We start from the raw sequence: 23,062 nt of genomic DNA on the forward strand, positions 1-23,062 counted from the left end.
TTTCCAGTCGAGTAGTAGGCTACAGCATTCGGAATTTGGGAACGTGGCATCCAATCAAAAATGTTTTGTTGGGCCACTTGATGATCTCTTTGGCCTTATATGGAACGTAAGCGCGGGGCTGGCATGCAAAAGATTGGACTGAATATACATGAAGAATTGGCTAAGCCTACACAGCTCTCAGGTGATTCAGAAGTGTCAGAGACACAATCAAAGGAACTCCATCAACAGGCTATCCTGGCAAGTTTGCTTTTAATTTTGTAAGGGGATAAACCACCAATCAGGCAAATTCATGACTAACTTTCGTCCACCGACATTTTACTTCGGTATGTTAGAAACCCTTGTTATGTCGTACAAATAATGCAATGCCTATGCTATATATGTATTATTTTCACTACTAACGGGCTACACGTAAAATGTAAACTTGTAAAACTGTAAACCTGTCAAACATGGCAAAAATACACTTTATCAACTAATTTAAACTGAATAACAAAATTCAAAGTATTTTATATTCTTACGGGAAATTGTAGCCATTTGTTGACAGTAAATGTGAGTCTATTCAAAACCTAACTTCAGACTTCTTTTTACTTTTACACAGAGTCAGGTTATATTGGAGACACTATATGCATCAACCTCAGAACGGCAAAAGCAGCTCACAGATGCAGTGGCCAAACACCTTGTCCGTGGCATGAAACCAGTATATACCGTGGAGGAGCAGAGCTTCAAAGGCATGCTTCAGGTGTTTGACCCACGCTACAAGCTGCCGTCACGGTATTGTTGCCTAAACTGTATGACAAGGTGAAGGAAGAGATTGTCTTTCCTGCGCTTAATGAGGCAAAATACATCTCCATTACCACTGACATGTGGACAAGTCAAACCTCAGACCAATACATTGGTTTGACGGCGCATCTTATCTCACCATATTGGAAAATGGCAAGGTACACTGTCGAGAACACCGAACTCCCTCCTCCACATGACAACACACACGTCGCAGAGTCGTTGGACCACATCTTGGATCAGTGCTAAATCCCAATCACCAAGATCAGTGCAATAGTAACTGACAATGCATCAAACATAAAGGCTGTGTGTGAAGTAATGATGGTTTAGAACGTTCCCTGCTTTGGACACACCTTGAACCTTGTCGTAAAGGCTTGGCTTGCTGAAGCGTTCACAATGCACTAGGAAGGTGTTCCAAATTGGTCCAGTTTGTAAGGCGCTCATCCAAGGCCAAGTACATGCTAACGGAGCAGCAGGAAGCATTCAATTTGCCATCTCACAAACTCATCCAAGACGTTGACACGAGATGGGGTTCAACCCATGACATGCTGGAACAACAGCGGCCCATCTGCAACTTGCTGGTCGCCATGAAAAAGAAAGAACTGAACTAATCAGACCGCAAAGTTGCTACAGAGGAATCACTAGTGACAATTCTTGGACCAATAAAATGGGTCACAGAATCATTCTCTGGTGAGACCTTCGTTACAGTGTCGGGTATCCTTCCCGCTATTTGATATAGCGAAGGGGTGCTGGAAGACAAAGTGGTCGACATTCTGGAGATTCGACAGGTAAAGGCAACAATGGTACAGTAGTTCGCAAGCTACTATATTGACAACGACACTTGCCAGTTTCTGTTGATGGCCTGTTTTTTTGGATGGACGATATAAGCACCTGCCGTTCATTCAAGGAGTAGGTGCGGTGGCTGTGAAAGGTGGCATTTAAGATATGGCTAAATGTTTTGCTACTCAGCTGATCACAGAAGAACAAGGAGAACACAACCTTCGAGCATATCCTGCCAAGAGCAATGGTGAAGGCGCTGATAAGAGAACTGACACTTCAACGACAGCGCCACTTAAAAAATTCAAGAGTGCGGCTGCATTATTTCACGACGCTTTTGGAGAAGAGGATGAAGATGACGCCCCAATAGATCACCAGAAAGGATTGCGTCGGAGGAGGTGAAAAGGTACACTGCCGATGGAAAATTGTTGCCGGACGACGACCAGTTGAGTGGTGGAGACTGAATGGCCACTAGTATCCAACACTTACTAAGTTGGCGAGACTTTATCTGTGCGTCCCTGCGACTAGTGTGCCGTCGGAACGACTGTTCAGTATGGCTGGTAATATTGTCACGGCACAATGATCTCTGCTGAAGCCAACGAACGTAAGACTGCTCACATTCCTACATGACAATATGCCTTAAGACGGTGTCAGTGATCCAGTGAACAGTAATATTTCCAATATGTACATGTGTACATTGCACTGTAGAAAATAATGCGTTTATGTAATTTTTAAATGTTTGAGGCCACATGATTTGTTTCTTGGAATACAGGCATTTCAACGGGAGAAATAAGTACTAGGTTTTCAACTTTGAGAAAGTTTCACACGAGAGGAAGAATGGAGAAAACACTTTTTTGATGTTCTGTATGCTACATTGTTAATAATAGGCAGGTTCGTGAGGTTAAAAATCTATTTGTGAAGTACATTGTGTCACTATTTCCCTTCCTAAATATGACATTAAATGACATGCTATCGTTATCCAATGGCCAATAAGTGAGTGTAGCGTGTATGGAAATCTTCCCTTTTTACTTTTGCTATTCACGTGTTGTTCCCAGATTTTTCTTTCATTGTCCCCACCCGTATAGCCTTGTCAAGTTGTTGGGTTGGTACCCCGGCTTCATGTTAGAGGTTGTGATCTGCAAGTTGTTGCGGCAACCTTCACATGTTCTGATTCAGAGATCCATGTCTGAGGGTACGAGGTACAAACTGGGTGATACAACAAAGTTCAAAGACGTTTTGGCATATTGTAACGAGTTTTGAAACTGATCGATCGATTGCTTGAGATCCAGAACCAGATTGAGAGATTCCACATTTAATCCTTTAGCCGGGGCTAACATGCTGGTTTTGGTCTGTGCTTGCGCTCCTAACAACACGTAAACATAAGCTCTGATTAATTCATTCACTGCAGTCAAGCCCGCATTCGTCAAGTAAGTCGTTTTGGTATAAACTCTTGCAAAGTAAGTTTCCTATCGTCCGATTGTTCGATCGTCACTGTATAATGGCTTGGGTGTCCTGACCCTCTTGACGGATCGGGAATGCCAAATCCCATGTAAGTCGCATAAAGATATTTTCCGTGTCCTCCCAAGTCACGTTTGTTGTAGCTGCAACCGGGGACTGGTTTGTATCCATTTTCATAATAAAAAGTGGTGCCTAATCCATTTGTGGTGGTGTCTCGCATCTATCTAAACGATCGAGTCGAGTCAACATTAAACAATAAACACCCATCGTTAAACTTTCTAAGATTTTAGTCATTGTTCAAAGCATCAAACACGTTATCTTTGGGGATGAGTATTTTGCAATCAAACAAGACCTTTCTAACCATGTACATGATGTAATACACATGAAAATAAAACAGAGCTAAAATGTATGAGTTTGAGTCACTGAGTACGTCCCATCCGACACTGCAGGCCACAGTGGCACAATATACTGCAAATTTGAGTTGGTAGTGATAAAATGACATAGGACTGCTAGACCAATGGTGTACAAAGAAGTCCATTCTAACTCTAGGCACTTTGTAAGCATCCTTTAAATTGGGAAACTTGGCAAAAAAGGTGTTGTTTTTGTTAACTTTAATCACGAGTTGACTGTAGTTGATGTCCATGCTTGCTTATTTAAAAAGGTGTTAATTAAGTTTTATTTATTTTGTTTGGTGTTTTTAAAATTACACATCATGAGTCAGGTTCACACTTTTCACTTAACTGAAAATGTGCAGACATTTAAACTACAAGACTACATCGATAACTTGCAAGGTAAAAAAGTCGTTAGAATTAAAGTTCTACCCTGGATATTTTATCATTATAAACTCCACCGAAATTGATTGGCAAACTCAAATAAATGGCAGACTGGCAAAATTGCAGCATGAAAGGCGCAAAGATAATGAAGAAGAAACAGCAGAACCAAGCCCAGCAAACTGGAGAACTGATAGACAAGATGTTAATATAGAATTTACAGAGCCTATGGTACTTACAGTACCGTTGTCAGAATTAGAGGCAGACGGTTCGACCTTGTTTTATGATGTAATAAACGATTATATTCGAACTTATGAAACAGGAAATCTAGAAGAATTTAGCGATACCATTAGTCAAAAAGTAGATGACCTCAACAGACAAAAAGAAAGAACGAGGAATAGACTTAGAGAATCATTAAAAGAAATGGAAATAGAAACCAGTGATCTAATAATTGATAGGCCGCAACAAAACACATATCTACTGTGTATGTAGTATTTTTATCTAGTGAAAAATCCGATAGTTATAGAGAAGCTCAACACATTGCGTTAAAGTTCATTCAAGAAGGATTTATAGAGGACAGTTCAGACAAAAGAACGAGAATAATTAGAAGTGCTCAATCTGAACCTAGAGATGCTCTTTTAGTTATGGGATTTAATAGATGGCTACACTCCTGGGAAATATCTAGAGATGTTTTGCAGCCTGGAGAGCATAGTAATATCGTCATTCTTCTTAGATTTTACAATGTTGATTGGTTCGAATTTGTTTTAAACGCAATTTCGGTAAGTTTTAAAGTTCAACGAGACACAAAATTGATTGCAATTATGGTGACAGATTTAAATCTTAGATTGCGGTTGGGTAAAGAAGTCTCAAAACTGTTAAACCTGCCAAAAGGTAGGCTAGTACCAAACGTTCTTTACAAAGGGAAAATAAATGTAAACCCTTTCAATGAGCTTTGGATACACTGTCAAGAGTTAAACACCAGTTACAACTCCTTTAATGGTTGATCTTCAGACGTGTTATGCTCTGTTACAGACCTGAGCAAAGCGTTAAACAAAGCAAGATGGCAAAACCACTTAAAAACGGAAAAATAACAACTTTCCATTTTCAGTGAGAAACGACAGGGGAGAGGTCATTACTTACAAAGGAGCTGGAATTTCGCACTATTAGTGATCGAGAATTTACCGAAAGGAAGTAACGGACTAGGAAATAATGCATACGTGTTGGTAATCTGCGTAGGTTGCAGGCGGTAGACTACATGTATGCTAGAAGAGCAGCAACGTCAGCTAACAACCACAGAGGAACAGCTCACAAGAACCTGGCAAACAGCTCTTCAAAGTATTGCTCAGCAATTTCAAGACTAAGACTGCATCACGGCCCAACAACTGTTTGGCTACTTCATATGACCAAACCAACCTCAAGAGGCATCCATACTGAATGTCTTAAACCAAACAGTCTAATTTCAAGACAACCACATCTTCCAAATGAGACTGCCAAGCATTGTTGCTGTCTACATGTACATGTATATTGCTCTTATCTCTGGAATACAACCCACTATCCTCCACTTATATTCCTATCCACCTTCATCAAAACAAAGACAGCAAGAAAAAAAATCAACACATAATCAAACTATTTCTCTGGTATATGCAAAGCCAAAACCAAAAAACCAAATCCAACAAAAAAACATTTCTTAGAAGAACACAATTATTAAACCAACCCATCCAAAGTGACACTATAAATGCAAACCGAAAAAAAAATTGAAAGGTCTGAGCTCCATCCCCACTCCTGCTGAACCAAACTACACAATACTTTTGAATGATAAAAACACCTTCAATCAAAGACCAAGAATAGCAGTCTTAATGGATATTTATAAACACCTCAGACAGTCTCCCTATTCAACAACATGCAACTTGACCTTCTATTAACATTTGATAATGCCTGATGGGAAGTGATAATGCCTGCTGTGTAAAACACACTCTGCTACCTGGATACGAGAGAGTTTACTCCATCCTTATTAGTCATGAGTCTGCGTGTGACCCAACATACAGAATGCACCACACATGCGCAAAGTCCATTTACTTGTACAAGGGGATTCTACTGGACAATTATCAAAAGGAATATACCATAAAATGGCTGGGGGCATTTGGAAAAATAAAAGTAAAGTTTTAGAACAAAATCATTGGAAATCCATCATACGCTGACTTCTTTTGACTCTCTGAATAAAAAGGTATTTATGAATGGGAATAAATACACGTATGTGCTTGGCTGGTCTTAAACGTTAGTTTGATATTTATTCCCTGAACAATGCTAACAAAAATCCTTTTAAACAATCTCCCACTTGGCATCCAAAATAAACCTCTTGTGTAACACCAGATAGAGAAGAATATTGGGAAGCCACCAAATTTGAACTCACCCACTGACCCACATTGGGCTAAGACACTAACTAAAAACATGTTATGGTAAGAACTAGCCCCCCCCATTAACTAAAAAAAAGGAAAAAAAGGGACATCGAAGTCAAACCATGTGATAAACAACGACACCAATTACACTGTACTAAAACAACTCAATCAAAAAACCACTCACTACTAGATCAAAGATTTTCTGGAACCCAATTCTCGACCACAACTGTTTCCATTTCAAAAAGGTATTTCCTTCAATGGCTCAACAGCATGCCCTGAAATATGTGACATCACCCTGCATGACTTCTGAAACAAAATACTCCAAAAAAGCAGAAAAATTCTCACATGGTGGTGCTACAGAGACAATATACATGTACTGATCATCTATAACCAATTTCCTGGCCAATTCCTAATTTTGTCGCAAACATCAACAAGATCCATCCAACTTTGAAATTCACAAATGAAGCTCTCTGAGACATCTACCTACTATCTCAGAAATATTTGTGAAACCTCCATTCTTTACTTTCAGGAAAGTACTTTCATGAATTTCCACAAATTGAATACATTTCAACTCCAGCAAAATTTTGCTGGAAGTCTTTCATCAGATTCACGTCACTTTCACCTTTGCCTGAAGTATGAGCCTGCCTTAACTGAGGCCAAATGACTGGACTTAAAACCCTAACCCCCTAGAGTGTATGTAAAATCATATTGAAATTGGAGGATTTGGGACTGATTAAAACACTCAGTAAAATAAAATCTCCTTTACTGGTATAACAATCCATCAAAAGCATCACATAGATGTGAATGAGCATGAATTCCTTCAAAATCATCCATATGCAACTGATTAAGCGTTATCACTACTGGGCACAAAAGCATATTGTTCTTGACAAAGAATTTGAAAACTAATCTTCCGCTCGCATCACCCAATCACATCCAGCAAACATCACTAGCTTTTGGTTATATATTCTTCTTACGCCTGCCCATTTCACCCCCTTACCAGACCACTGGCCTAGACTAATTATTATTCAATCAGTAAACCTCACAAGTCACCAGACAGTGTCACTGAATGGGATAGTGCCATCCTCTTTTCACATGACTCACACTTTTCTTAGTTTGAAGTTGATTGACACAATTACGAAGTTCTTCTTGTGTTATTGGGCTTTAAAATAGGGAATCAGGAAAGTTGAGATATTTCATAGGGTCAGCAGTGTATCTTGGAAGCCAACTGTTGTCCAACGTTTTAAAACAATCATTAAAATGGTTTGCAATCGTCTGACAGGGCTGGTAGTATCAGAATTATTTATGTGAACAATTGACTGGGTTAGGTATTTTCACATTTTCTGTTCAATATTTTATTGATGAATGATTTCACAGGTATTTTTAGTATTGGATGTTTCTTGATCAAAAGATAAGATAATGTATTTTCTTGAAAGCTCTAATTAAACAATACTAATAATAATTGACATTTATAAAGGACCCAATCCATCAGGCTGCTTCCAGGCGCTGTACATCAAAATATAGATAAATAAATATAACCTTGATGTACCATTATCAAAATCAATACTCAGAAACTAAAAATGCTTGTTTAAAAAGGTGCGTCTTCAGCCCGGTCTTAAAACTCTCCACATTCCTAGACTCTCTAAGATGAACTTCAAGCTGGTTCCAGGGACGGGGACCCGCAACAGAAAACATCCTCTCGCCAGCAGAAGACAGCCTAGTTTTTGGAAGAGTTAGCCTAGGCGAGTCCAGCGCGGAACGAGTGAATCGACTAGAAATCTTAACATCAAGCAAATCACTTAAGTAACTTGGAGCACTGTCGTGGAGACATTTAAAGATCATTAGACACACTTTAAAAATTACCCTATATTTTACTGGCAACCAATGTAATTGCATCAGCGCAGGAGTGATGTGGTCAAATTTCTTGCCATTAGTGAGTAACCTTGCTGCAGCATTCTGGACTCTCTGCAAAGGAGCAAGGGCTGATGCCGATAGACCTATTAAAACAGAGTTACAATAGTCTATGCGAGACGTAACAAGTGCATGAATAATCTGCTCCGTGGCTGATTGACCCAAAAAAATGTTTAATTTTGCTTATATTGTACAGGTGATACATTGCAGAGCGAGAGATGTTCTTGATGAGGGATTGCATATTCATTTCGTTGTCAAAATCACACCCAGACTCTGGACTCTGTGATTACCAATATTCACAACAGTTCTAGGAATTTTGCTGAACGACAAATGCGATCCAATGATAAGCAGATCTGTCTTACATGTATCATCATTTAGCTTCAAAGAATTAATCGCCATCCAACATTTGATGTCGTCACAGCATTTCTCCAAAACTGACACTTGTTGCTGTGTGTTACTGGCAGTTGGCTGAGCTGACAAATACAACTGAGTGTCATCTGCATTGAAATGACAACTCAGTCCATGATGCCTAATAACATCCCCTAATGGCAACATGTACACATTGAATAAAAGTGGTCCAAGTACAGAGCCCTGGGGACACCATACTTAAGTGTATAGGTGTCACTCATGGTTTCCACATCCAATCCACTCCGACCATCAGGCGATAAAGACCAAATCTGAACTCTTTGTAAACGGTCTCTAAGGTAAGAAGAAAACCAATCGAAGGTATTTTGTGAGACTCCTACATGTGTCCTTAATCGATGAAGCAAAATGTCATGATAAGCATATCGAACGCACCACTTAGATCACGAAATATCACAATGGAGACCTTGCCCTCATCCATATTTTTCCAAATACCATTTTGAACGCGGGCAACAGCTGTTTCCGTCCCATGGTGGCGCGTATATGCCGACTGAAAAGGTTCATGCAACATAAACCTGGTCATATGATTAGTAAGTTGTTGTGCAACAACCTTCTCAAGAACCTTGGAGACAAATGGTAAATTGGCAACTGGACGATAATTCTTAAGCAGCTTGGCTTGATCAGCCTTGAGATTTTGGAATGGGAGCAATGTAGACATCTTAAAATCATTTGGAAAAACTGCAAGGTTAATAGAGGAATTAACAAGAGATGTAATTATTGGGCAGATTTCAGGCAGACAGCATTTTAAAAGTGCAGTCGGTATCGGGTCAGCACCTTGATCATCTTCACAACGTGATTACATTGCATTTTATACATCTCTGGTCAACAGTGAGTCGAGTACATCGCCAGCAACGCTCCAGTTTTTTACGTTTAATTTTCGTCTTCCTAGTGGTCTCAGTAAACCATGGTGTATTCGACCGTATAGTAACAACCTTTGATTGAACAGAAGCATGCTTGTTAAGAACCATCCTTAATTCCAAATTGTAAAAAGCTGTGAATACGTTGGGGGCGGGTAACAAAGTTTCATCCAAAAACTTTGAAAATTCAGAACAAAGAATGTCTCAACGAAAATGTTCACAGTCTATGTTTTTAAGCCTCCTAAATGCCACAGATCTCTGCAGTCTCACAGGCTTACTGATTTCTAAAGAACACATTATCAGTGAATGATCAGAAATAGCAGGATCAAAAACATAATTGATAACAGATTTGATAATTCATTTTAGGCCCATTGGGGCTTCAAATAGTTTATTGCCGCTAGGCTGGGTTGCTGGAGTAAATTCCCCCGCTGACCACACAGGCGCTGGATTTACGACCCAGCTGTTTGGTTACAGCTTCATAGGCAGAACCAATGTGTGTGCTGGTCACTTTTGTTTCAGCAGTTTGCCAGGTCAGTTTGTTTGGTTTATTGTGGGATAAATAATCAGTGTTGTAAATTTGCAAAGCCCATCGCCTCCCCTTCATGCCGCCAAAGCGAAGGTGGTTCCTACATGTAGATCAGAAGCAGAGGCATAGTGCGTCGTTTGCCAAATCATTGAAACCTATCACCAACGCCAACACACAATGAGATGCATCATCCCATACATGTTTTGTATGTGGCAAACCGGGTCACATAGCGCGTAACTGCTGCAGTAAGTTTAAAGAAATTGAGAAAGTCGCTATAACGTGATAGCTTCAGCAATTACTGGCCTTTTTGAGGCTGAATGTGACATGGGGCAAAACACACAGAAAGCCACGAAATCTAGAGAAAGTGGTCTACCTAGTGCAACGGAAACTGAAGCTTATATATCGACCTTGCCTGATTTCACCCCGCTCAGTGAATGTTGTACACAAGAGGGTTATGCAACATTGATGTGCGGATACGGACTCCCCGTAATGAGCGTGGCGTGTAAAAACTCGGATTGTTCTACGATGCCAGTCACAGACGGATTGGGTTAACTGCATCAAATGTTAAGTTACACGTATATGCGACAGTGGCTGTAGCTCAGTAGTCATAAAACATGACCTTGTTCCGGATGAACAACTCACTGGTGCCAAAAAGTCATGTATTCTTGTCGATGGAACTGTTCGCGTATCTCCAGTCGCAAGAATTAAATTAGACTCACCCTATTTTGTTGGCTGGACTGACGCCCTTGGCATGAGACAGTGTACTACGTCATATTAGGTAACATAACAGGCGTCAGATCACTGAATAATCCCGACCTGCTCTGGCAATGTGGTGTCTCTTCAAACACTCAATTTGGAGATAGACCACAGGCGCGTTGATACTATGTCATGTGCAGTAATGACGCGAGCACAACGAGCTGTGCAGGATAGACCATTAAGGAAACTTAAGGTACCTGAAAGTATTCCAGACATCTCGAAATCTGAAATTACGAGCAAACAAGCTAATGATCCGTCGTTGGCCCATATACGAGAAATTGCAGAGAAGGGCAATCAAACAAATACGGATCAACTTCCACTTTCTACTGGCTTGACGGTGTGTTGTATAGGAAGTTCGAATCACCCACTCTCCAATATGGAGACGTGTGTCCTCAACTTGTAGTTCCTATTAAATACTGAGTTAATGTAATTAACTTTGTAGCTCACGAAACCATCCTGGGTGGACACCAAGGAGCAAGGAAAATGTGTGATAAGGTTATGGGCGAATTCTTTTGGCCAGGGTGTCAGGCAGATACATGTATCACCGGATATTGTCGTTCCCACGACATATGTCAATGGACTATTCCAAAGGCAAAGTGACCAAGGTACATTGTACATGTGCCACTGGGAGATATGCCCCTTATAGATATGGCATTTAAACGTGTGGCTGTGGACATTACAGGCCCCCTTCATCCCAAGTCTGACAGAGGCCATCGTTTCATATTGACCCTGATTGATTACGCGGCATCCAGAAGCCGTTGCTCTACCTACCAGTAGTATTGAAACTACCAGGGTAGTATAGTACATGTAGATGCCATGATCGATGTATTCACACGAGTCGGCTTCCCAACTGAAACCCTTTCCGATCAGGGATGACAGTTTACATCAGATCTCATGAAAGAAACGAGTAGGCTCTTGTCGATAAAACAGATGACCACTACTCCATACCACCCTTCGTGCAACAGTTTGGTTGAATGCATGAACTTAAACTAATGTTGAAACAGCTTCGCGCAGAAAAGCTGCGCGATTGGGATCACTATCCTGGACCTCTCCTCTTTGCATATCATGAAACCCCTCACTCAAGCTTGAAATTTGCACCCTTCAAAGTACTTTACAGTCGCACAGTCCATAGTCCGATAGCTATCTTACGCGAACTTTGGACGGCTAATGTTGAAAGTCCAGAAGTTAAAACTACACACCAACATGTTCTCGATCTCTGCGAGCGTCTAGAAAAGACGTGGGAAATCGAACAGCAGAATTTGCAAACGTTGGTAGATATTAACAAACACTACTACAATGCAAAAAGTTGAGCCCAAAGTTTCAATGGCGGTGGCCTCGTATTACTACTCCTACATACTGTACTGACAAAAACAAACTATTACTATGGTTATAGGTCCTTTCCCTGTACTAGCCAAAGTCGGAAACATTGATTACCGTACAGATCTTGGCGACCTTCCATGCCAACATGCTGAAGTGGTACATGTATGTGATAAGGTTAGTTGAGCATGAAACAAAATGAAAAACAAATGAATGAAAACGTACTTGAACCCGTATGTGTGGGTGTCACTGAAACTGAACAGAAGCCATGAGAGTAGGAACCAAATGCCGAAACGAAGACGGCCAATGAAGATATTATTATGATGTCACCATTGGAAGCTTAAGAAACAGTAGATGATATCAAAATAACTGCCGAGACAGCAGGCCAAAAAAAGAAAAAAAACAAGTTCAGTGTTTGTCCTTTCCTCTACAGCCAATAGAAAGTGCTATACACACAACTCAAGGTACATGTACATGTACAAACAATGTACATGTACATGTGCATTGATGCTCCATTGGACCCTTTCGCTGTATTTCTCCTTAAAGTACGGTTACAATATTGAGTTTGGAACAATTCAAGAAAAAACACTGACATTAGACATTGTTATTCTAACATGAAACTAAACCTGAAACTAACCAATATGAAATGATATATGACATCCACAGTCATATTGTACATGTACATGCAAACTGGTACTTATTTAGAGTCAGGATTTGAAAAGTGGTAAATATAAAGTTGAAAAATAGTTGAATATTTTCAAAATTGTAAAGAAACTAATTCATTTGGCTTCCTTTTGGTCAGATATACATGTAAGTACATGTACATGGTGTGAATTTGAATTCAGTGAGTATGCAACAAATAAACATGGCTGTGCACATGCACATGTATGCATGCATGTACATGTATAACAGCGACATAAAACTTTCTTGAGACAAGACGAAAATGGCCTGATAGAAACTCACCCCTTTATTGCCTTAATGAATTTCCTGCTCTGTCGGTTAACTGTTCATCAGCACACCCCATCAACCTGAATGGTGTCCTTTAGTTACCACCAGATGAGTGACAAAGTGTAACGGCTGGGCATGGTCTATCTGCTGGCTCCCTCCCAAGACAGCACAATGGTGTCAGTAAACCAGCGTTCTCACCGCAGAGCCTGAAAAGAAACAAAAGAAAAAAACAACTTTAATCAGCTGATTGTGGATGATTTCCACACACATGTACACGTACCCTGTATTCAACCAAAAGGGTTATATATCAGTATCTCCTTACTTCTCCAGAAACCCAATATTTCAGTCAGGAAGTTTTGTTAAAGGAAAAACCAGTTATTTCCAAATATAAAACTTTATCAAAGTCATCAAAAGAACACACCCATTTATGATGAATATATACCAAAGAAAGTGTGAGTGACCAGGTATGAATTAGAACACATTTGTTTTCTTCGAGCATAAAGGGCTGAATGTACAGCTGTGAATTGTTGGAGAAATGTGTAGTGGAAGTTTCAGTGGTGCACGTAGTATACTCTTGTGGGGGTGCACAGGGTATAGGAGATTCACTTCACACTGGTCTGGCACAGGCTAGACACACTTTATCTTTACATAAAGATTGAATCCTTTTACTTCCATTGTCGCTGTTTCACCCGAATTTCATTCGTGAATATACTAAGCATTATTTATTATTTTCTAAGCAAGTCAAAGACTTGGTTTAAACTGAAGGAGACCAGTTAGGTGCCGACAACCCCTCCTTGTCGGTCGAAAAAGCAACACTGTCCAGTACCATCAACAAGAGACAGAAGTTGATTCATGTGGCTGATTCCAGCATGTACATGTACGGTTGGGCCATGGTTACGGAGTATGAGGAGCATCAACTGGCCGCACACCAAGATGATGACAAGATTACCCTTGCAGAAAATCAAGCCGCCAGAAAGATTAAGCAGAAGAGGGCAGCAGAGGCAGCAGTCCGGCAGGCTAAGAGGTTAAGAGCTCTTACAAACGTCCTGCTTCTACTTTTCATCACTTTGAGCAGTCCCAATGTAACAGTGCTCAGGTCAACATGCCTCAGGGTTTTGAAAGAGCGTGTTTCATGTGCGGGAGCTTATCTAATTGGAAGGCCACCTGCCCCAAGTACAAAGACCAAAGTAGATGTTCAAGCTCAAAACAGTAAAGTTAAGTTCAATTCCGATGTTGAGTTGTATTCTGATTCTATTCAATTTGATGTTGGTGATAGTTAAAATGAATATGAAGAAACTCCAGGCATCGATCTTTTCCATAAGGGTTGATGGTTGTCTTAAAAAGCAAAAGGACTTTTAGTATCTAATACACCCACCAGAATTTGTTTCCAATGTAGTGAACAAAGGTTATGTACGGTATTGCTGTTTACCTGCAATCTTCCTGTAGATATTTGTCCATCCCATTGAGAATTTCTTGGTTTTGCTTGGAAAATGGCAAATTGTTGCCTTTTTAGCGATTTAGGCAGTGGCCATTTGACCTATCAGGTGCATCTTATATTTTCATCAAAGTAATTTGCCCGCAAGTTAAGAAGTGAAGGGGTGAAGGAAAATTAATCATAGTTTTTCTTGACGATGGGCTTGGGTTTGTATCTACCGGCAAAGAGCGCAAGAACACACACACACAGGTTCCCTCAGATATCATCCGGTCTAGATTTGTTCCCAATGTTAAGAAAAGTATTTGGGATCCAGCAGACAATTAGAATGGCTTGGATATGACATCAATATCAGTTTAGGTACCATCAGAATTCCCTACAGGATAATTACTGCTATAAAACAAGGTATAGTGTAATCTGAAGCAAGTAACATGGGCTATAGTGGCTATGTGGTAGAGTAACGTTGAGTAATGATAAGGCCCAGGGATCTTATCATTAGAAGAAGAGTTCCACATGGAAAGAACGCAAAGCAGTTGACTCAGTTCTCAAGTAGTTTGTGTGTAAACTGTCCAATTGCTGGACTAAGTGGTTTACAGATAACCAAGCAGTTGTGCCAATAGCAGCACGTGGAAGTACACTGTATGAACCCTGAACTTCAGGAAATAGGCCTGAGCATTTTGGAGTAATAATATTCGCATAGATATGGAGTGGATTTCAAGGTCCCCGAACCAAAAAGCTGATATGCTAAGTAAGCAAATGGATCAGGACAACTGGGGTATATCTGATCAAGTACTGTATTCTCATTTTTTGTGGAGGCCTCATACAGTTGACAGGTTTGCCACTTATTACAATAAACAGGTTTAATTCTAGATACCATAATCCAGGTTGTGAAACAGTAGATGCTTTCACTGTAGACTGGAAAAAAGAAAACAATTGGGTTGTACCCCCAATCGCCTTGACACCCAGAGTTATCAAGTGCATGGAAAGTACCAAGGCAGTTGGCGCTTTGATTAACCCATGCTGGTTTGGGCACCATACTGGCCGATCTTATTCCCAGATGGTTATAATCTAGGGAAGTCAGTACAACTAGCACATGAAATTCCTAGAAACTGGCCGATATTTGCCCGCGGAAGACGTGGCAATGTTAAGTTTACAGAGAATATTACTCAAAGTGAAATACTTGCATTAGGGTTAGATTTCTCATATGTCTAAATTAAAAATAGTAATAATGACAGTTTTGTTGTCTCTGTGCAGATCATGAGAGTTTTGTTGTCTCTGTGCGGATCATGACAGTTTTGTTGTCTCTGTGCGGATCATGACAGTTTTGTAGTCTCTGTGCAGATCATGACAGTTTTGTTGTCTCTGTGCAGATCATGACAGTTTTGTTGTCTCTGTGCGGATCATGACAGTTTTTTAGTCTCTGTGCGGATCATGACAGTTTTGTTGTCTCTGTGCAGATCATGACAGTTTTGTTGTCTCTGTGCGGATCATGACAGTTTTTTAGTCTCTGTGCGGATCATGACAGTTTTGTTGTCTCTGTGCAGATCATGACAGTTTTGTAGTCTCTGTGCGGATCATGACAGTTTTTTAGTCTCTGTGCGGATCATGACAGTTTTGTTGTCTCTGTGCAGATCATGACAGTTTTGTTGTCTCTGTGCGGATCATGACAGTTTTGTTGTCTCTTTGCAGATCATGACAGTTTTGTTGTCTCTGTGCAGATCATGACAGTTTTGTTGTCTCTGTGCAGATCATGACAGTTTAGTTATCTCTGTGCAGATCATGACAGTTTAGTTATCTCTGTGCATGTCATATTCAGCAATGACATTTGGGCTTCAAGTATGGAAGAGGAATCACCAGAATTGAGGCATTCAGCAGCTCAGCTTCTGAGTGTAATGCTGGACTTAAGGGAGGAATAGGGAAGCTGTACTCGGGAGCTTTCTTACAGTGGTCAGATTGGGCTAGGGGAATAGAAAAAGCACATACACGCAGACCCCTGTGATTATTTAACTCATTTAAGTAAAAAGTGTAATTCCCCAGCACCAATTATTGAAGAGGTTAAACATCCTTATCTTGGGCACACAAAATGGCTGGAATTGAAGATCCCATGGTCTTTTCAGTCATAAAGTTTACTCTAGAAGGCCTAGAAAAGGCTGGTACCTACTGTAGCTTCAATTATGAAGGAATGATAGATTCTTACTTGTATAATGCAAACAAAGAGGCAGATCTTATGACCTTGAGATCAGTTACAATGTGTCTTTCGGCATACACAGGTTTTTTTCAAGCTTTCTCACGTTTCTGTGGTGGTCAAACTTTAACTCTAGGGCTCTCTCAGGTTTCCACACCACGCCTTTTCTCACAAACCTTGAGTGTTCCTACTTGTTCAACACAGTCTCGACATAATATTTAAATCGTTGCATTTTCTGTGTAAAGTGGCCCCAGCGGTTGTTCATGGTCATAATCATAAATTAACCATATCCTCATTAATATTAGTCTGCAACAATGGGTTCTAGTCCATTAATTTGTACCAGACATGAAGGTATTCTTGTACGCCACACTTATGCGACGTACTTCTCTGTGGCGTATGTGACAATTTACCTTTCTCTAGCAGGAGTTTGCTCTGTCAGAATGTAAGTTCAATTTTGTCATAAACGTTTTGCAACGTTTATCGTTCATTTACCATTATGCACAGTTCTGGCCTGTTTGCATTAACAGATTTGTCTCGTAGTACGTGTGGGCCAAATGTCGGCTCCAAGTCAGTTCAAAAATTAGTCATTTGAACTGAATTCATTAGTTGCATTGTCGTGAAAGTTTTGTGGAAAGTTTGGCCATGTGACTTGTACATATGCATGAAGCACAACGGCTGTTTTATGTTTGGACTCAATGACTATTACATATACTGAATTGTTTCATTGTCTGGTCTTTACACAGCTGAACTCTGTAGAGCGAGCAGGTTGCACAGGGCCCTTTTATCCTTTAGCTTATCCTTTAATATTTCCAAATAGGTCACTTGGGAGACATTTTGTGGTAAATTTTTCAACATTAGGGAGACATCGGTCATTAGGGAGACATTTCAATGGTGAAGAGGTCACTAGTCCTAATGTGGACCACCAACACATCAGGTGCAGGTGTGTTGAAGCTGGGCCCTGACATATGGAATGATCGAGGATATTCTGGCTCCCCAGATGCCCAGCCATGTGAGGATTCCAAGAGAAGGTATGTGACCCATGTGTTCTGCTGCCCGGTAGACAATACTGTCCCCAAAACCCAAACAAAAAACAAAACCAAAGGAACAGAGAAGCAGACGTCCTACTCGGAGGACTATGAGTGAGTGTGGGGGATAAGGTTAGGGTTTTCCACCACCCCAGGCTCTTAGTCTGTGACAACAGGATGCCATTCATGGCCGCGGCAGCAGCTGTGCCAATGCGGAAGCTGTGGGCGCTAAACCCTGGGCCCTGGTGTGACTGGATGGCAGAGGCTTCCTGCGCCCCGCTTGGTCCTCCCGATGCTTCCTTTTCTTTCCTCGGCCTCCCATGTTGACACAGCCGTGGAGGTGTCAAATTCCTCCCCCACACTTAATGTGGAACGCAACAGAACCGGTAGGGAGTGTACCACTGTCGAGATAATTTCCATACGAAACTTCTTTGGACGTATAAATTTGTTCAATGACTTCAGGTTGATGATAGGACGCAGGAAGAATGTTGAAACGAACCCCACTCCCAGCTGGTCGGGTTGAACATGAACAATAGCCCGTTTTTGAAGAAGGGAATTTATCTACGACTCCAGTGCCAAGCATTGGTCCTTGTTGTGGGGAACAAGAGTCGGACGTAGTATCGCCTTGGACGGCGTGGTCCTTGTAAACCCAAGAGAATATCCAAGGGCAAGAGTTGAAAGGACCCAGCTGTCCGAGGTGATATTTTTCCAGAACCCTGTTAACAGTTGAAGGTGGCCGCCGACGGGTTAAGAAACAGCGGTCACTGAAGGCAAAACAAAGCAGTCATCTGCGACGTCCCCCGAACGAACGGGCAGCGTGCGATGAATTCCTGCGACGCTGAAAGGTTCGACTCACCTTGGGAATGAGGCGGGATGAGGCCCGGCATTGGCTTGATCATTGAAGAGGCCAGCGAAAGGGGCCATGCATTCGAAAAAGTCTGGCTTGAAGTGGACCCGACTTGGCTGGCATTACGTTGCTGAGTTTGCTGCGGAATCAAAGACGGTGGCTCGCAGAAGGATATTTTCTTGGCCGCATTGATCCAGCAAACTTGCCGGCAGAACTTCTCCGAACAGTGGCAATTGTTAAAGGCGAGATTTAATTTTCTTTTTTAATTTTAAGGGGAGGGGAATTTTCTTCGCAAGCAGGGGCGATGTATTCCAACAAAAGGAGAAGAAAGGCCGTGCAGCGGAGCCCAAAGCGGGAAGCTTTGTCGAGCTTTGTGAGCGTGGATTCCAGCAGGGACTTGTCTTTATCCTGGTATTTGCCTTAGCAGACGTTTTTCCAGAATCAGCAGAGAATTTGTCTTTGGCTGCGTCGAGAAGGTCTGGAACTGACAGGAAATTCTTGAAATCTTCAAGGGAAATGATAAAATGCTGTCGCTTGTTTAGGAAGGGCACACCATTGCTTTGACTTAACATGGGACTTGAAGATTTCTACAAATGAGCGGTCAAGCAGGAGTTCAGGAAAAATACGTCCCATAGACTCCATTTGAGCTGCATGGTGTTTGAACGAGCCATGGCTAGAGTCGTCATTGGGCGGAGTGGCTGATGGCAGGCCGAGCACTTGAATCATGTCCCGCTGAAGGAGCCGGTAGCAGGTGACCTGACAGCGGAGTTAGTAGACGGGGCGGTGGGTGGCGGAAGACCTGGGAGCATTCCCGGTCGAAGTCAGCGGGAACTGTAGAGTTCCAGGTGGGAGGACCAGGAGAGATAAGGTCCGATGACCTGGTGATGCCCAGTTGAAAGTCCAAGCCTTGAATGGGCTTTGGCGGTTTGAAGCCCCGGCAGTGTAAAAGCCCAAGAGGCTCCGCACAGCCCGACAAAGAATTGCCCGGCTGCGGGGTATCTTGACTCAGTGGTGCACTAGGCGGGGCGGGTCCTGGCATTTGCGGGGAGTCCAACCCGGTGGCTTCGATACCTGGACCGGAAGGAGTATGCCCGGAAACCGCTGGAGAAGTAGTCTTCTTGGATGACGTTGAACGGCGGGTGTTCTTCGGAGTCGCCTGGGGGAGTGCTGAATGGAACCCCGCATGGGGTCTTCTTTGCCATGGCGGTCGGAGGGAGTCAACCGACTAAGGCCTAGAATTAACCAGTAAGGTAGGCACGGGCGTAGCTGAGTAGAACCTCTTAGTACTGACAGTAAACACCTGCAGGGTGTACATGTACATAAGAAAAACAGAAGAAAAACACAAAACTATACAAAAGAAAATACTCTTAATCAACAGGTAAAAATTCAAGGTACAGTAATACTTTATTCACAAAGGTGATCAAATTGACACAAGACCGTGTAGCGAAAATGGAAGCTCGAAAATCGAAGATGCCTCGAAAGACACGTCTGTTACGTTACGGCGCTGAGAAAAGAAGGACAATCATGGTGGCGAAGCCGCGTCACATTGTGGGAGGTCAGGGTGCACTACATAAGATGAAATCCTTTCAGCGAACAATAATACATGTAGGTGCCTGGCAAAATTGCATATGTAGTGACTGTTTGGGTAGGTAGAGCGCAGTAGACTGGCAGACATAACAGGTACAAACCAGCACGCATTTTTCGACTTTTAACTGTATACGCTCGGCAATGAAGGAGAAATGTGACGTCAGCCAGCGTGACGTACGCAGCGTCTGATTGGTGGGGGTACATGTAGCTGCCATTGCTGGGAATGAGCCAAATGCCGTGCGCGTAGCACAGTGCAGGTCCACTGGTATCATAAACACTCTAACCTCCCCTTGCCCAAAGGGGGCTCTTGGGAACCGTATTAATTTCAAAATCTGTTATTTTTATGCATGCTACAGATGGCAACTGGACATATCAATTTCACATCAAGAAACAGACTGACATGCCATGATAAAAAGTCACTTCTTTTTGAGAAAGTTTGCTGGAAATGAAAGCACAGGCTCTCTGACCTTCAGTTTACACACATATACATGTAGATGTTTCAGTTGTAAGACAAATTGCATTACCAGAGATCATCTGCATGTTTTCTTCAAAGATTTGAGCAGCAATGGCCTTAACAATGCAACAGACCAGAACGAAAAGCATTGTCCGAGCAGTGTCTATTCCCTGCCTAGATATACAACAACAAGGAGCTTTCTATACCAATCACCTGATAAAAATAATTCAGTATTTAGAAATTTCCAGTAAACAATTCTCAGAAATTAGCAATGATATGCACCTTTGACCAAAAAACACTGCTGCATATGATGTCACCCGGGAGGAAATTGCCGTAATGTACTTTACAATTAAAATTTTCTCAGAGAAAGTGCTTTTAGTACAAGTCATAGCATGGAAAATCCCCAGCAGTAAGTACAAAGTTTCTGGGAATCCCAGGATCAGCAATGACAGTACCCGGTATCTTAGTACACTATTGAAGACAACCCATGTAAGGCAGAAAAAAAAAAAGATAATCCCATTGAGTGCCACTTTGAGAAAACAGCATCATAAAACAGTGAGAGATTTACATGTACATTGTTAAACCTTTGGACATGAGTTGCAGGGGTTGGTGAAGTGAATCCTTCTGGGAGATGACATAAGGTCTCACCACGATCAGACATGCTCACTGGATGCTTGAGAGTGCATGGAAAATGTTAAATCTGTCACCCAGTGACAACCCTTCCTCTACTTTGTGATCCTTTTGGCGAGATATCTCAAAATCAGGAGGTATTAATAATATCAATATTCCCACTTTCTAGGCCCATTTAGGACTAAATTTGGCTCAAAATGGATGATGAAATGGAATCAGAAACCTCATGGGACCAACCGTCACGGTCTAAACCAATATCCCATAATGACCCTCTCAATAATAATGATCAACCTAGATCACCACTAGACAGATTAATTAGTCAAGCTCAGAATGAATCACAACCTCAAACTAAAAGCCGTAAATGACCAAAACACATCACACAGTGATGTCTACACAGACTAAGACCTCCACAAATATCCCAACCTACATGTACATGTATGTCACTTTACCCAGAGCCAAAATACCAAGAGGCAACCTATCAGTACACTAGTCATCATCAATTTCCTAGATGTCAAACTTGCTAAAGGGCAGTTCCACAGAAACATCAACCTCTGGGCCAAAATTTCAAACTGGTCCATACTTTCATGTATACTTTCATGAAACATACTTCATTTCTAAAACATTTAAGAATTTGGTTTTTATATGATACTGAAAAATTGGTTTTAAATACCGAGAAATTGGGGAAAATATTTCCCCTCTGAAAGATTTTCTGTTTTTTTAGCCTGATAATTTTTTTGTTCCAGTTTTGTTACAGTTTGAAGAGTGCCCCAATAAGTAAACAATGAGAAAAATGAATTGTCATTTTCTTTTTGAAATTCTATGTAATGTCTTATTTTACATGTATAACACTTACTTTTTTTATGTATGTCCGACACCAAAATGACATAGTTTTTTAGCCCCTCAGTGAAAACTTTAGCAAAAGACTGCCAAATTTACAATACAAAGCACAATGAGTTCATTCTTTCTAGACATCAGCTTAACTCCCCCAATAATTTTACAAATACTCAAAAATTGTGGAATCAATTGTGTACGTCCGACACCCTGTACATGTACGTCCGACACTGTCCTGAAGAACCATGCATTGCTGGCAATGCAATGCTTTTACACTGTACAGAAACCACTACCACCTCATTTGTATACATGGATATGAGGCCCTAACATTTTGTAAAAGTACCGAATACATGTAGGCTTCACTTTTGTTTTTTACTAATTTGCATAAATTTGACTATTTGGACATACACATCCTAATAAGGTTATAATTAGGGCCCAAAGCCATTCCACATGTGTCATGTATAGACAAACATGTGCTTTGCATGTATTCAAAAGTAAGTCATGTCAGTGTGAGCTTTGCTGAAGACAAGTAAAGTTCTAGGTGCTGTATACATGTACAAGTTCATGTAATCCACATCAACAAAGAAGAATTGTCAAAGACTTTACAAAAGTGTGTTTTTTTATACGTTTGTTCAAGGTACATGTAAAATCAATTAGTTTCACTTTCTGCTGCTTGAGGAATTAAAGGGGGTGTTCCACTTGTATATGCTTTCCATGGCATATACATGTACAGTATTTATCATGAAACATACAATGTAAGACTGTAGTTTTAAAAGCATTACGCCATTAGTCTTAAATTTCAGTGAAAAGGATAATCTCTTAGCGTAATTGCTAGCCCATTCCTTTGATTTGGCAATCATCTAAAAGGGTACATAAACATCTACTCATTTAGCTTCTTTTTAGATCTTACATGTGTACTATAACCTGTGAAGTGTGAACTGGAAATCTTTAAAACTTGCAGCTTAGTACACACGCAGCATTTGTCATACAAAAATGTTTAATTTCATGTTCTAAGATCAAAAGACCTTACAGGTACATGTATGCAATTGTCTTTTAATTTGATTTATTTACCTAAAGGATTGTCAACTGTAGAAAACTCTTTTTTAGTTTGAATGTTTGACAGTATATGACTTGTTTAAATGAGCAAAATTTGCATAAATA

General features: G+C 41.0%; 1 long non-coding RNA gene across 7 annotated transcripts in view; it reads right to left on the reverse strand.

The window, feature by feature from the left end:
* LOC110990669 (uncharacterized) overlaps nucleotides 1-23,062 on the reverse strand; it is a 63,375-nt gene that overhangs the window by 19,096 nt on the left and 21,217 nt on the right. For 6 of the 7 annotated variants that reach the window (XR_015423799.1, XR_015423796.1, XR_015423797.1 and 3 more), the window contains one exon: nucleotides 12,926-13,116. The exons of the other annotated variant lie outside the window; for it this stretch is intronic. This is a non-coding gene — a long non-coding RNA (uncharacterized LOC110990669). The remainder of the gene's footprint in view (nucleotides 1-12,925; nucleotides 13,117-23,062) is intronic. 7 annotated transcript variants of the gene reach the window in all.

The sequence above is a fragment of the Acanthaster planci genome, unplaced genomic scaffold (assembly GCF_054643075.1).
Source record: "Acanthaster planci isolate LZ-2023a unplaced genomic scaffold, COTS_SCS Contig12, whole genome shotgun sequence".
Taxonomy (NCBI): Eukaryota; Metazoa; Echinodermata; class Asteroidea; order Valvatida; family Acanthasteridae; genus Acanthaster; species Acanthaster planci.